This window comes from Poromitra crassiceps (genome assembly GCF_964638095.1).
Source record: "Poromitra crassiceps genome assembly, contig: HAP1_SCAFFOLD_550, whole genome shotgun sequence".
NCBI lineage: Eukaryota > Metazoa > Chordata > Actinopteri > Beryciformes > Melamphaidae > Poromitra > Poromitra crassiceps.
Genome location: NW_028151858.1, coordinates 1 through 13,352, shown reverse-complemented (window position 1 = coordinate 13,352; position 13,352 = coordinate 1).

Sequence of the window (13,352 nt, the reverse complement as noted above, 5' to 3'; positions counted from 1 at the left end):
GGTGGCATTGCATATAGGATATAATAAAGGTGATGTACAGATGCCCTGACTTGATCTTTTCTTAACTGGAGGTTGGGAAACAGAAAAAACCTTCTTCATTTTATTAATACATTGATTTAATTAATACAATAAGCATTAAAGTTTAATAGTGAAACTTGATTTTCAATTACCGTGAATTTTTTCCCGTTTTTTGGCCTTTTTTGGCCCCTGCGGCTTATATAACGGTGCGGCTTATCTATGGATTTTTTCCAAAAAAAAAAAAAAAATCTCTCTTTTTTTAGCACTCTTTCTAACTATAAATCCACTTCTGTTTTAATTTCCTCTCTTGCCCTCTTTTAACAACATAACATAACATAACATAACACAACACAGGTAAGCAGAAAGAAAAAGACGAAGCAATCATCGCCATGAATGAGGAAATGACTCACCTGCTGGAGGCTGGAGATACACGGCTTGGGCTAAACTTTTACTCCGTGAAACACTATCGATTAAGTCCGACATCGCTCAGAGGTTTGAGCAGCTTGAAAACAAGTTTGAAAACGTGCAGAAGTCCATCCACTCACTCACTAAAGAAAATAATGCAACCGTGAAGAGTTTCTAATGCGGAAAAGCGCATCAGCGCACTGGAGGACAAAAACAACACAGTGAGTCCGAAAGTGGATAAAATGCAAAAACATCGAAACGCTGCACACGCAGGTTGATGACTTAATCAGCAGGAGTAAAAGAAATAACATTCGCCTGATCAATGTAAAAGAGGGAGCTGAGATTGGTGACATGGACGCTTTCGTGGCAAAATCCTGTGTTACATCCTGGACCTGAAGGAAGGCGAGAAACCACCAGAGGTGGACAGGGCACACCGGGCGCCTCGGCCACGTCCAGACCCCGGCCTGCCACCGAGGGCCATCTTCATCTGCCTACTCCGCTGGCCCGACCGTCAACTCATCCTCCAGGCTGCGGGGAAGAAGCCCCTCACCTGGGAGGGTACGCGCTTTTTCGTCCGGCAGGACCTCTCCGCGTTGGTGCAACAGAAACGCGCAACATACAACAGCATCATCGAAAAGGTTAAAGTCAATGGATATCGCTTTGGCGTACTGTACCCAGCGAGACTCGTCATAACCATTGATGGACAGCGGCGGAACAAGAGCTCAAAGTGAAACTGCCGAATATCTTTTGAGTTGGACTGGTCAATAGTACTGTGAGTAACTAAAATAAAAAAATAAAAAACGGAATTCTCTCTTCTTTAGCACTCTTTCTAACTATAAATCCACTTCTGTTTTAATTTCCTCTCTTGCCCTCTTTTCACCACACCGCGGACACTGTGTGCACTGTAAAAAAAACAAAAAATACCATTAAAACACCCGCGGCTTATAGTCCGGTGCGGCTTATATAAGAAAAAAATAGTCACCTTTGAAGGTGCGGCTTATAGACCGGTGCGCCTTATAGTCCGGAATTTACGGTAAACGTTAGATGAAGACATTCAAATATGCTGCCACAGATCATTCATGTAGGCTATAGACCAAATCACCGTGACGTCACCATGTAAACAAATTTACTTCCGGGTACCACTTGGGGAAGGCGGCAGGTTTAAATGTGCGTGTTGTCAAATAAATGCTGTCAAACCCTCTCGTTGTTTTCGGCCGACTACTTTCAATTTAAATGGTTAAACGGTTGGTAAACATGCTTGTCCGACGTATCTAGCCTTTCTTCTGTGTTTGTTTTATGTAGTGTTAGCTAGCTAATAACGTTTGTTTGTCTGTCAAACTCGCTGTTTTTTTGCAGACTTACAGACAGAGCTACTGACGCCACGTTAATTTAATTTAGCTTCAAGTCTACTCTGGTCTGGTCCAACAGGTAAATTAGCTAGTCTGGTCTCCACTAACGTTAGTGAAAGTGTTGTTATGAATGATATTAAACAACAACACAACACGGACGAACCATTTTTGTCTTCTTTGTCTGTTTTTGTCTTCAACACGTCAGTTTGTGCCGTTCACCGCCATTATAATATGTGGACCCAGGGGTACCCGGAAGTAAATGAAAACATCCCGCTGATTTGGTCTATAGGCAATGCTTGTTGTGACTTACTAAGTTACTTTAGTTAATGCCAGGCTAGAAGTAATACACTGAAGAGATTGGGTTTAAATTCATTGTGCCTTTAATATGAACTTGCCTCTGTTGATGTCACTGTTCTTGTTCATTCATGTTAGTAAACCTTTTTTTGTGATGACATTTTTAGAGTTTTTTTAAACATAAACATTTACAAATGATACATACAAATATTAAAGAGAGACAAAACAAGAACAAAAAAAGGACAGGACCAAGACAAGACACCCTATACCCTCCCCCCTTGCCATATCAACAAAAACATTTCTCATCTACAGCCATAGGGTATCATTATTCACACATATATTATAACTCATATCATCGTAACATATCTCCATCATGAAACAGTCTTAAGCCACATCAGAAAAAGTAGAGAAAGTAAACCACATCCAACAGTCGCCAACCCCACATGTTAGTAAACCTTAGGGACAATATATCTTCCATATATGTCAATGCAAAATATGACGCTCTGTATGGTGGCTCAGAAAAAAAATTGTGATATTATCTGCATGTTATTCTGCTGTAGTAATCACAAATCAGACAGTTTCACAAGCTTTCCATTTACTTTGTAATGTCACTCTTACATTGTTGTTTACATTCTAGCAATGCAATGTCAGAAACAAACATAATTATAGCTGCTGCGCAGCAATGAGTCGTGGCCGGGCAAGTCTCAAGGCTTTGAGCTATTATGACATCAAAATTGCTCGAGTGACATCAGTGATGGCATCACAATTGCTTGAGTGACTGATGACATCACAAATACAACCTAATTGCCCTAGGTAATTAAGGCAATTAGGCTATACATGGGGGCAGAATTCAACGTTTTGATGCACTGTGGGCTCAATTTTTGACCAATCGAAAATCTGTTTGATACTTTTGTATAGGACAGTCTAACGATGCAGATGCTGAAGTTTGGTGTCGGTTGAAGAAAAAATGTGGGAGGAGTAGGGTTTAATTAGTTTTACAGTTTTGCAGTCTTTAGACTTCATAGTTTGCCATAGGTTGCATTGTACAAAAGTTTCTCCTGATTTGGGCCCACATATCGGTGAAAGTTGCAAAGCTGTAGCACATATGCCTGATTTTTTATGAATTTTCGAAGTTTAAAACTTTAGACGGTCGCTGTAGTGCCGCCGTTAGGACTATTGGTGCAAAATTTGGGTCAAAGACGTTTGGCATGGGACTGGACCTTTGTGCAAAGTTTGGTTAGTTTTCATGCATGGGAAGTCGAACTTCCCGGGAGAAGAATAATAATACAGGCAAATACAATAAGTGGCCGTAAGTGGCACTAATTATGCATAATCAGACTGTCACTGAACTTTAATTCATTGATTACGTGTTTGGTTGGACAGAGAGAAGTTTGTTTCGGCCTGCAGACAGTGGAGGGCGCTCTTCAGGTTTAATGCAGCGGTGTTTCTTCAGACCAGATGACCAAGTGAACATTTTCTCACAGCAGTCACACCAGTAGCCCGTTCCAGTGTGAATGCGTTTGTGTGCTGTTAGGTAACTTGGGTCATTGAAACTGCTTCCACATTGGTCACAGTGGTAGGGCTTATCTCCAGTGTGAATGCGTTTGTGTCTTTTTAGGCCACCTAACACACTGAAACTGTTTCCACATTGGTCACAGTGGTAGGGCTTATCTCCAGTGTGAATGCGTTTGTGTCTTTTTAGGCCACCTAACACACTGAAACTGTTTCCACATTGGTCACAGTGGTAGGGCTTATCTCCAGCGTGAATGCGTTTGTGTCTTTTTAGGCTACCTAACTGACTGAAACTGCTTCCACATTGGTCACAGTGGTAGGGCTTCTCTCCAGTGTGAATGCGTTGATGTGTTTTTAGGTTACATAACTGACTGAAACTGCTTCCACATTGGTCACAGTGGTAGGGCTTCTCTCCAGTGTGAATGAGTTTGTGTCTTCCCAGGGCACTTATGTCACTGAAACTGCTTCCACATTGGTCACAGTGGTAGGGCTTCTCTCCAGTGTGAATGCGTTTGGGTCTCTTGTTGGTGTCTCTCTGTTTCTATAAAGACACAAAGAACGAATTACGACATGGGGGCACTGTGTGTGTGTGTGTGTGTGTGTGTGTGTGTGTGTGTGTGTGTGTGTGTGTGTGTGTGTGTGTGTGTGTGTGTGTTACAACATCCATCATTTATATAAAACAGTGATATTTTTCTCACCTCTTCTGAAGAATTCATTTGGACAATGCTCCTCCCCTCCTACGCCAGATGTCTGTCCTCCCACCAAGCAACTCTGTAGATACAGCAGGGTTAAATTAAATCAGTCATATACAATGTAATTACAAATTGCAGTCTCAAACTCTTTAGGAAATTGTTCGAAATTGAATGGTATGTTGCTTAAAATCTATTGAGATAATCATAGGTTTGAAGGTATACAAATATTACAATCTAAAGGTTGAAGATTTGTGAGTTCTTAAATAGCAGAGGATGATTTCAATGAATACATTAAGACAGATTGTGTGTGTGTGTGTGTGTGTGTGTGTGTGTGTGTGTGTGTGTGTGTGTGTGTGTGTGTGTGTGTGTGTGTGTGTGTGTGTGTGTGTGTGTGTGTGTGTGTGTGTGTGTGTGTGTTTGTGGGGCCTGGATGGAAAAACCTCACTCAAGAGTTTTATGGCTATGGGCGGAAGACCGTGCTGTGCTCCAGGAAAAATATCCCACCCAATTATTTCGTTCCGTTTAGAAAACATGGGCGACACGAGTAGCTAGCGCTAGCAAAAAACAAACACTTTGTTTGGTATGTCCATGCTTCTTATTTTTTCTCTAACGCGTAGCGACTGCCTACTGTCGCATTTTTTATGGGGGAACGAAAACACTGCAGCACAGGCCACTGGAAGACGGGGGTGGGTCTTCTACTGTCTTCCTGCCTCAGTAGCCTCAGGCTGAGAGAGCCTGGTGACGCGAGGTTAGGGTGTGTGTGTGAGAGAGACTAAACATCAGACTAAACATCAGCACCACAGGTAACTTCAACAAAGCTGTGAACGACCTGAGAGACAAGGCAAGAAGGGCTTTTTATGCCATCAGAAGAAACATAAAGTTGGACATCCCATTTCAAATCTGGCTCAAAATATTGGACTCCGTTATAGAACTAATTTCCCTTTATGGTTGCGAGGTCTGGGGTCCACTTGCCGACCACGATTTTACAAAATGGGACAAACACCAAATTGAGACTCTGCATGCAGAATTCTGCAAAACCATTCTCCGTGTACAACGGAAAACCCCAAACAACGCACGCAGAGCATAATTAGGATGATACCCACTAGTTATCAAAATTCAAAAGAGAGCATTTGTAATTTGGGTATATGGGGTATATGCAGCAATCCTAAAGTTAAATTCAAGACTTTTTCAAGACCCTTCCAATACATTTCAAGACCCCATCGCCACTTCGAGCTGTAACCGATTACATCAGCGACACACCTTCAACTAACTGTAGCAGGTGGTACCTGCGGCTTGCCGTACACACCTTGAATGCAGATAGAGAGCTGTATATAGTGGGGGAGGTGTGTCTTGTTTTAGACTCTCTTCCGGGCAGGACAGAGGAAAAGTTTGGTGTGTCCTGTCCTCAACTTCCTCAAGTTAGGCTTGAGTGTCTGCTCATTCGGTAAGCGATTAAGAGTGTGTTACTTTATAAGTAACTTGAAGGGAATCATTGTGTTTTTTTCTGACAGTGTAACTTCTTGTTTTAGACTCTCTTGCGGGTGGGAGGACAGCGGAAAAAGTTTGCCGGGTCCTCAAGTTTGAGTGTTTGAGTGTTGGATCATTTGGTAAGAGATTAATGCTTTTACTCAGTAATCTGAAGGGAATTATTGTTTCTTTCTGATAGTGCAACTTCTGCCTTTTACTGTGTCTTTCAGTGCGATACTGCAGCGTGTTAGTGGCTGGCTTTCAGCTGCCGGGAGTAACGTTAGGCCTGGTGAGGGAAAGCGCATGCTGACGCAGCAGGTATTCATAGTAGTTTATTTTCTCATATTTTTTTATTGTGGTTGCTATATGTTTTAGTCGAAGAATTAAATAAAGCAATTGTTTTAAATCTAGGTACAAATGTTTATTAATTGTGACATTAATTGTGACATTGTTTGTGTGTTGCAGTGATTGCAGGAGGGTCTTATCACTGCTCTTGCTGACCTTAATTTGTTTGTTTATTTGTTTAGTTGGGGATTCATTTAGTCCGCCCCGGGCCTTGTTGCATGACCCATAAGACAAAAAGAGTTGGGAGTTTGTCTTGGAAAGGCGGGCTAATCTTTTTATATTTTGTGTTTTTGTTTGTTTATTTGTTTATTTGTGTGCACATTCTCCCTGATCACTAACGTGGCTCTTGTATCATTATTAGACTGAGAACCTAGGAGTGCCTCACCTGTTTGCTCATACTTATGTGTGATTTGGAGTGTCCACAAAATCAAGTGTGAAATAGGGATGTTCATTTTGAAAATTTTCCATAATCGATAATCGGTGAAAATTAACGTCAATTATCGATTATCGATCATATTAATACTTATATATATATATATATATATATATATATATTTTTTTTTTACAAAATGAATGCCTATGGCAGAAAATACGAAAGACAACGTGTTCTCCTCAATGAACTCTTTATTTCAATGTGTCTCCTCTCCAACACTGCTGTCTTCGGCGCATGCCGGTGTGAATTCCCCATGTTTAAAACAGTTTTGTTGGCACAAAGGCCCGTGCCCAGCCAGAAAACTAGAGACTATATGAAGCTCCACCTCACGTTAGTCGGCTGTGCAATGGAGTGGGGCGAGGAGGAACGAATTCCACCCAAACCTAGTCCAAAAAATAAATAAATAACAAAATCGATCCAAATTCCACAGGATCGATTCCAATTCTTAACGATCAATTATCGATTTTCGACAATTGATGAACATCCCTAGTGTGAAATGTTGTAGTGCTGTGTATTCCAGAGTGTGGATCTTACCACTGTGTGAAACATTGTAGTGTCGCGTGTTCCAGAGTGAATCGTTTCACTGGTAGCTTAAACTTTCTCTGTTCTAGTAGAATATATAAGATTACAGAACGACTCAGGGGGGGCTTGGAGAATTGTGCTCTTAGGTCTAGGGATGGGGCCGATCCGATCCAATATCGGTATCGGGTGACGATACAGACATAATTCACAGATCGGGATCGGATGGGAACTGCAATTTTTTTTTTTTTTTGCAATTCCACCGCGGGTGGCACAGGGGGCGCTGCCCGTAATTTGCCCATCTATAATAGTATCCTTCTTTGCCTTGTATATTTTCTTAATTTTGTCTGCTTTTTGCAAGGTATATAAAAAAAATATATATTAATTGGCCAAATCTTTGCCTATACTGTATATTCAAGAAAAATATTGGTATCGGAATAATATCGGTATCGGCAGATATCCAAATTCAGGTATCGGAATCGGATCGGAAGTGAAAAATGTGGATCGGTGCATCCCTACTTCCATCCCTACTCCCATCCACCATACTGTAGCGATCCGGGGTTTTGGCTAGGAACTGATGTGTGGGGTTGTTCCTCAGGAACGAGGTGTTAGTGGGACTTCCTGTCTGAGGTGCATGCCAGTCAAGATATGTGAGGAAGCGGGGTGGACGTGTGTGAAGCTAGGCGTGTAGCAATGAGTGTGGAGCTGTGAATAAAAGCCTGTACCAACAATAAGTCTCCTGGTTCCTGGACGAATACGTGATTCGTTACATTGGTGTCAGAAGTAAAGCGTGAAGTATAAGCCTCCGCGTCGGCCAAGAGGGGAAAGAGCAAGGAGGAACGGAGAAGGTTGGAATCGACGGCTTGAAGGCTCGAGCGTCCTAGCGGTAGCGGGTTAGCTGTCGGTGTGCTAGCTGCTACGAGCACCACGTGGGATGGTGTGCGACGGAGAATGCCCGTCGGTGAACGGGGGGAAAGAGGAGCTGACTCCGGGGTTCAGCTCGGTGCTTGCGGGCATGGAAGCCCGTTTGTTGAAAGAAGTCAGACGGCTGTTGGAAGCGACGCCTGCCTGGGCAGTGGAGCTGATGCGGATGCTGCGGGAGGTCACGCAGCGTGTGGACTTGTTGAGGACGGAGGTAACGCAGCGTGGGGAACGGCGGACGGAGGAGCCGCAAAGAAAGTGTTGGACTTGTGGAGAACATGGTCACCTGGCGAGGTGGTGTCGCAGCGGTCCCGGGGGGCAGACCAGGTACGCGGAGCAACGGTAGTGGGGGTGCCCGGGTGTCTGCTGGTCGTGTGGAGCCTTCGGGCATCTGGCCAGGGAGTGTCGAGACGCTGTCGAGGAACAGAGGACAGCACGAGAGGAGAGACGTGCAGGCGGCTGGCAGGTGAGACTCTGCTGGTCGTGCGGGAGGCCGGGACATTTGGCCAGAGACTGCACTGAGAGTGTAGAGGACGGAGGAGGGACACAGATTGGGGAGAATGTGAGCAGCCGGAAGGAAGAGAGAGACATCATCATCAGCGACGATACAGTCAGGAGAGCGAGGATCGTGTGGCCAGGTGAGCGAGAGGGGTTAATGCCGGAGGAGCCGGCCCAGCCTAGCTGCTCTGCACCCCCCACGGTTGCTGTGCGGAAAGCCGTGGTGGAGATCGCTATCGGTTGTGTTCCACCCACTGCCCTGAACACGCCGCCCCCCTGGGGGAGGGGGACGGGAGGACGAGCGAGTGCAAGAGGTGGAGGAAGACGAGGAGTACTGTTTAGATGTGGACCCGACAGACGAGGACATGACCATCGGGGATGTCGACGTGGATGAGTGGATACGCAGACAGGCGGAGGACGCGGATATCGGTCTGGTGCTCGCATGGGGGGCGGTGGGATGCCGGCCTCGCCTGGAGGAGATTAGCATGTGTTCAAGTACCACGAACGGACTGTGGGAGTTGTTTCCGGACCTGAGTGTGTGGGAGTCGGGGATTCTGGGGTTGGATGGGCGCGGGAAGAGTGGCAGCGTCGTGGTTGTGCCCAGCTGCCTGCGGGTGTTGGCGCTACGGGGGGCGCACAGGGGCCACAGCGGTCAGGGGCATCGCGGGCCTGAAGAGACACTCAGCCGCCTTTGTCGAAATTTCTACTGGGTGCAGATGGAGGGAGACGTAGAGGACTACTGCCTTCGCTGTGTTGATTGTAATGTGCTTCAGGTGGGACAGAAGCTTTAAAAGGCGGGATGGAAATGGTGGTGGTTGAAATGAAGGTAAAAAGAGAAAAGGAATAATGTAAGGCAGGTAAGGTGGGAAGCATGGACAACTATAGGCCCATTGCACTTGCTAGCATCATTTCTAAGGTTTTAGAGAGAATTTTATTAGATCGTTTAAGCTCTTTTATTATCACTACTGACAATCAGTTTGGCTTTAAAGCTAAGCATGGTACTGACCTTTGTATCTATGCATTGAAAGAAGTGATTGGTATGTATAAAGGTAAGAATTCATCAGTTTTAGTTGGATTTATTGATGCGTCAAAAGCATTTGATAGAGTCAACCATCAGAAACTGTTTTCAAAGTTGAAAGAGAGGGGCGTGCCTGGTAATATTATTAGAATTTTGTCTTACTGGTATACTAACCAGAGCATGCAGATTCGATGGGGCGATAAAGTCTCTGCACCTTTTAAGGTTTGGAATGGGGTCCGACAGGGGGGGATTCTCTCCCCGGCCCTCTTCAATCTCTACATGAATGACCTCTCTGTACAGCTCAGTAACTGTAGAACGGGATGTGTGCTTGGTAACACTCTGATAAATCATTTTATGTATGCAGATGATTTGGCCATCCTGTCTCCTAGCAGTGCTGGGTTTCAACAGCTGCTGAATATATGTTCTGATTATGGTGTAAAATGTGATGTGAAATATAATGCTAAAAAGAGTGTCATCATGATCTGTAGAACAAAGGAGGACAAGGACCTTTCTTTTCCTTCATTCTATCTGTCAGGTCAGGTTCTGACAGTGTGTGATAGAACAAAGTATTTGGGTCACATCATTACTGACCAACTGAGTGATGATGATGACCTATACAGGCAGAGGCGTATGCTGTATGCTCAAGCCAACATGTTGAGGAAGAAGTTCTACTTTTGTTCTAATGATGTCAAGATAAACTTGTTCAGAGCTTACTGCACTCCTCTGTATACTGCCCCCTTGTGGGTAAAATATAAGCAGACAAGCATTAAAAAGCTGCAGGTTGCTTATAATGATTGTATGAGGGTTCTACTTAGAAAACCCAGATGGTCGAGTGCCAGTCAATTGTTTTGTGAAGTAGGAGTGTGCACTTTTCATGCTCTTCTGAGAAATCTGACGTTTAAGTTTATTTGTCGTTTGAATGTATCTCATAATTTGATTATCATGCTGCTGACTCAACCCAGTTTCAGTAGTGTGAAATACCAATCGTGCATTTGGAAACACTGGTATAGTGCCTTACTTTAGTGTTCTGATTGTTTTATTTTTTGTGTTTTAAATGTAGTGTTTTTTGCTTGTGTGTCTTCTTATTGGACCATGTGTCTGTCAATAAAGAGTTGATGATGATGATGTAAATGTTGGGGTTATTGTTGAATTGAAATGTGTGTAAAAAAGAAGAGAAATAAGGTAAAGAGGACGGGCTTGTGTTGAATTTAAATGTTTGTGAAGAGAGGGAAAATGTAAACGTGACGAGTTGAATGGGAATGTTGTTGAGGGGAATGTTAGTGAAAAGTGTGATAATGTGAAGTAAGGAAATGATGGTGGTGGTGGAACGAAAATTAAGTGGTGTGTTGGGAAAAAGAAAGGAGTACTTGGGGGAATGGAATTTGATGTGGTGACGGGAAAAAAGGTGATGTGTTATTGTTGTTTTGGTACAGGGGGATGTGTGTTTTGTGGGTGCCAGCGTGGGCGCTGGCTTTGTTGGGAGGAGATAATGTAGCGATCCGGGGTTTTGGCTAGGAACTGATGTGTGGGGTTGTTCCTGGGGAACGAGGTGTTAGTGGAACTTCCTGTCTGAGGTGCATGCCAGTCAAGATATGTGAGGAAGCGGGGTGGACGTGTGTGAAGCTAGGCGCGTAGCAATGAGTGTGGAGCTGTGAATAAAAGCCTGTACCAACAATAAGTCTCCTGGTTCCTGGACGAATACACGATTCGTTACAATACCTTGCCTTCAGGAAGCATTCAGTGCAGAGGCATAGCGGGTGTAACACAACACTTCCTATACATTTTGAGTTTGAGATTGCAAAACTAAACAGTCTTAGTTTGCCATAACTTCTATGCACTTCTATGCAGCGCACACACCGACACCGCACTGTCCCATTAGCCAATACATCAGATCGGCAATTAGGCCCCGCCCCCTTTTAGGGCGAAAACACAAGCCTTTCCACGTTGACTTCAATGTAAAATAGCACTACCAAAAAAATATATAGAAAAATAACAGAATCAATCTCGTTTATTAATGACCACCACAATACAATACATTACGACTCGCCTGGCCATAAAACGGGCAAGATACACTGGAAATATTACTTTTGGCCATCTAAAATCATGTGACTCATGTCACATATTTACATTACAGCCCCGGCTGGTCGTCATAGCGACCGCACATCTGCCCTCTGGCCATACCATAGCCCAAGTAGGCTATAACGTATAACGTTAAAATTAAATCCATACACGGACCTTTTAAACTGGTTAGGAAATCCTGTTGCCTCTATATGACCTACATGGGCAATAAGACAATCGGCCAGGAGAATGGATATCAATTTGTTGTTATTTAGCCTACATGCATGCACGCTACGGGGAGAAGGGAAGCCAAGCCACCACCCCGGCTTGCGCTGCGCGGGGGACGGGAGGGGAAGCCACTACCCCGGCGGCCTCTCAACAGGCAAGACTGTGGCTTCACTAAACCCCTGCCTCCGGCCTAGCGGAGCCGACGTTACACGCAACTACAAGGGCTTCCCGAGCAGTGAAGCAAAATAAATGAATTCACGTAAACTTTTAACAAAATCTTTGGACATATATGCATCGGATACCCTGTAAAAGAAAGTGACCCTGACACGCTCCATAACAAAGCCCTCACTCACAGAGACTGTAGGGCCTAAAAGAAAAAAAAGTTTGGTTCCTGTTGGTTGTCAGTTGAGGTGATGGTCGGTAGGGAATTTATTTTATTTTTTTAATTTTATTTTTTTCCAGTGGCAGCAAGGGATAGATAGGAAATATATATATATTTTTATTTTCCTTAAAATTACAGCAGCGATGGATACTTTTTTCATAACATAGCCTACATGTACTCTACCACTGTGCTCTACACACGTTTTTATATGAACAAAATATTTAAGTCAATATGAATGCTTTCATATCAAACATGTTTGATATTTAGGACTGAAAATCTGCGCGAATACATCATCCTTCTGGTGCGCAAGCCTCCCGTCATTATCGTTAATTGATGCGGCGCCGCACTGCAGGCATCAGATAGGCTACCAAATACCAACAGCACAGAACCATGAGTATTTTGGGGAAAATGTCACTAATTTATATCACAATGAATGACCAATGAATAAAAAGTTGTTATAGGCTACCGTAGTTTCAAAGCCCCTGCCAGTCAGAGGCTGTTAATCTCCTGGAAAAACAGTTAGGTTCAAGGTTCAAGGTTCAAGGTTCAAGGTTTTTATTAGTCACATGCAGCATCACAGACATGTCAAGAGCAGTGAAAATTAAGGCAGCGGCCGCTCCCATATTGTGCAGACAGGATAAAAAGACAAACACGAAAAACATAGCTAAAAAGTCTGATAAGCGCTACGAGCACATAATCAAAAGTACGATCAAAAATACACAGCAGTGAACATGGTGCACTGCATAAGGCAAAGAGAAAAAAAGAAAAGAAACAGTAAGCAAGATAAAAACGCCAGTGAACACCGTGCACTGGGTACCAACTATTTATGAATCAAGGGCCCTGATGGCCTGAGGGAAGAAGCTATTCTTCAATCTCTCGGTCCTCGCCGCTAGGTGTTTCATTCTCCTCCCAGAGCGCAACCTCTGAAACAAGTGGTGGCTTTAGTTAGCAAGCAAGCACGACTCCCATAAAGATATGTAAAAAGTATACGGGTGCCTGGGTCGGAGGATACTAGTAGAGCAGACGAAGCCTTCTAGGCGAAACGTTCATCACCTTGCTTGCCCACAATAAATACGATTTTTTTTTTCTTAAACTGTGTGTGCCGGGACATCTGTCCTGCTGTTAATCTCCTACCTGTCCATCAGGCAGTGTGGGAGGAAAAGGCATTGCTGCTACATCCAAACTTTTGCCGATGTCATCACATGCAGCAGGG